The sequence below is a fragment of the Geospiza fortis genome, unplaced genomic scaffold (assembly GCF_000277835.1).
Source record: "Geospiza fortis unplaced genomic scaffold, GeoFor_1.0 scaffold450, whole genome shotgun sequence".
In the NCBI taxonomy this organism is placed as follows: domain Eukaryota; kingdom Metazoa; phylum Chordata; class Aves; order Passeriformes; family Thraupidae; genus Geospiza; species Geospiza fortis.
The window spans coordinates 1,234,671-1,237,937 of NW_005054416.1; positions in this window are offsets into that span (position 1 = coordinate 1,234,671).

Consider the following 3,267-nt stretch of genomic DNA (forward strand, 5'->3'; position numbering starts at 1 on the left):
TTCTTTCTTTTAGATGCTGGAATTGCCTCTGTGGATGTGCACTGAGCTCTCGCTGCAGGGAACTGCCAGGCCTCAGTGGTGGTGAGTTCATGTTCTTCTCACTGGGAATTGGAAAGAATTATTAATTAGTAATTGCAGAAATGTTTTCTGAAACCTTTCCCCTTTGCTGGTAGATCTTCTCTTTCTGCCTTGGAATTTACAGAATTCCCTGCTGTCCTTTGCCCTGCCTGAATTCCTTGCAGCTCCTAATAGGGAAAACCTGGGGTAACTCAGAGGGGACAGAGGTGACATTTTTAGCTGAAAACCTGGGGCAGTTGAGGGGACACAAGAACTGTTTGTGTAGGAAAATGTGAGGGGATGTCAAGGGGAGCAAGGTGGCATTTTTGAGGGAAAAGCTGAGGTGATGTTTAGGGGAGAGAATGCAAATCTTTGGCATAGAAAAGAGCTAATCAGTATTGTACAGGAAGGAAAATTTTGGGGGTAAAACTCAATGCAATCTGTAAGGGACAGAGTGAATATATTGGAGTAAAAATGAGGTACTCATTTTTAAGTAAGGAAAATTTTGGAGCCAAAACTTGACAAAATCTCAAGAGTAGAGAATGAACACTGAGAGGAAAATGAGGTGATGAGTACTGAGCATGTAGGGAATTTGGGGGCTAAATCTGAGATAATCTCTAGGGGAGAGCATGAACATACTGAGGTAATGTGAGGGAATGAGTTGTGGGCAGATGGGGAAATTTTGAGGGGCAAAAAGAATATTAAATAATCTGTAGGGCAGAGAATGAACATTTTGAGGTAAAAATGAGATTATCAGTAGTAGACAGATGGAGGATTAGGGGATAAATAATGAGACAAGCTACATGGTAGAAAATACAGTGAAGGGAAAATGAGGGAATCAGTAGTGGACAGGTAGAGGAATAACAAAATAATCTAAAGGTTGAGAATAAATATTTTAAGGTAAAAATGAGGTAATAAATTGGGGACAGGTATGGAAAATTTTGGGAGTAAAACTGGAGTAAATCTCGAGGGAGACAGTGAACACACATAAACTGAGACAGTCACTGGGGGTAGGCAAGAAAATTTTGGGGGTAAAACTTGGGAAGATCTGTAGGGCAGAGAATGAACATATTGAGGTAGAAATGAAGTGATCAGGAGTGGACCAGCTAGGGAGAATTTGGGGGGCAAACCCTGAGTTAATATGTAGGAAGAAATGTTTTTGAGGAAAACTGATGCGATGTGCAGGGGACAGAATTTGGGGATAAGACAGACATAACTTGTGTGGTTTTGGTTTTAAAACCTAGTTAGTATACAGGGGACAAAATAGGCATTTTGGTAATAAAATCTGAGCTAATCTGTGGGTGAAAGAATTAATATTTTGAGGTAAAAATTAGGTAATCAGTACCGGGCAGGTAGGGAAAACTTCAGGGGTAAAATCTGAGGTGATCTGTAGCAGAGAGGATGCACTTGATGGGGTAAACTGAGGTAACCAGTTATGGACAGGTAGGGAAATTACTGGGGGGTAAAAACCGAAAGCATCTGTAGGGTAAAGAATGAAAATATTGGGGTGGAAATGGGGTAATAGGGAGTGGACAGGTAGGGAAAATTTTTAGGGTAAGTCTTGTGGTAATCTCCAGGGTAAAGAAAAAATGCTTTCTTGTAAAAAGTGAGGAAATCAGAAAGGGACAGGGAATATTTGTGGGGGAATATGACCTATTCCCCAGGGAAGAGAATGATCATGAGGTAAACTGAGGTAATCAATTGTGGACAGGTAATGAAAATTTTGGGTGTAGAATTTGATATTTTTTACAGGATGTAGAATTAGTATTTTGAGGTAAAAATGAGATAACTAGTAGTAGACATGTAGGGAAGACCTTGGGGGTAAAACTTGAAATAATCTGTAGAAGTATTTTTGAGGAATTGTCTGATATAATTTGTAGGGGACAGAATGAACATTTAGTGGATGGGATAGACAAAACCTGTGTGGGTTTTGGTTTTAAAAATAGGTAATATATCGAGGACAAAATGCTGGTTGCTGGGATTTAGGGAATTCCATGCATTTGGCTGCTGAAATTTCCCAGCCCAGGGCTTTGGCTGGCAGGGCAGCACAAAGATTGTTCCCTGTGTAGTGCCCAGATTTGGGGTTCAGCTTTGCTGTTTAGATGAATTAGAGCTATAGCTCAGTATTCCCTGCTGGAATAACCTCCCAGTGCCTCCTGCAGCATGGATATTCCCACACAGAGCTGCCTATTGAACACCAGCTGTGCCAGGAACCAGCAGAGGCTCCAAGGAAGCTCAGGGGGATCAGGACAAGGACAGGTTGATATTCCATAGCATTTGCTATTTATAACCCTTGGCTATTTATCCATCCCCCAGCCCCACCCGTGTTCCCGGGGGCCCTTGACAGAGTTCCCTGGAATTCCGTGGACTCCAGCCCCGGGCTCGGGCTCCAGCCGATGTTTTACAGCAGCCGAGGGCGGGGCCGGACGCGCTCCCGGCCCTGCTGAGGCAGCCCCTGTGCCCAGGGCAGGACATCTCTCCCTGCAGGAGCTGAGCTCATTCCAGAGCCTCGGCAGTGGCCTCTGGGAGTTCTTTTCCCTGAGGAAAGGGAGGCACATCCCTGCCTTCAGGGCACCTGCAGTGTGACCCACCTGTGCAAGCTTCCCAGCAGTTCTGCAGCTCCAGCTGGCTCCCAGAAAAACCCCAAACTTCATCCAAACAAAACTTCATCTAACTCTAACCTTTTGTTTTAAAGCATCTCCGAGGGCCTTGCTTGGGATTGAATTTCTGTGAGGGGAATTCTGTGCGCAAAGGGACCTCCCTGGCATCACCAGGGCACCTATGGGGGACTGAATGGACACTTGGAGAGTAAATGAAGGTGAGGAATGGACAGTTTGGGACAAAATCTGAGTTCATCTACAGGGTAATAAATCAGGGATATTTCTGAGGGAAAATGGCTTTAAGGCTGCTGCTGGAGGATGTCCCCAGGCTGGAAGGGAAGGGACTGGCGTGGCTGGGACGTACCTGGTGGCTGTGTGGGAGCTCCAGGAGGTGGCACCGGGAATTGCTGTCTGAGCTCCTCTGCAAGCCCAGCGTGCAGCACTCCCAGGCAATGGCAGCTGTTCCTTGGGGTGTTGTTGGGATGTCAGGGGGCTCTGTCCGGGCTGCAGCATCTCCGGGGCCCGTTCAGAGCAGCCCCAGGCCCAGGAGCCGCGGGCAGCCCTTGATCCGTGCCCATCCCAGCGCTGCCCGCGCATCCCAGTGCCCGCC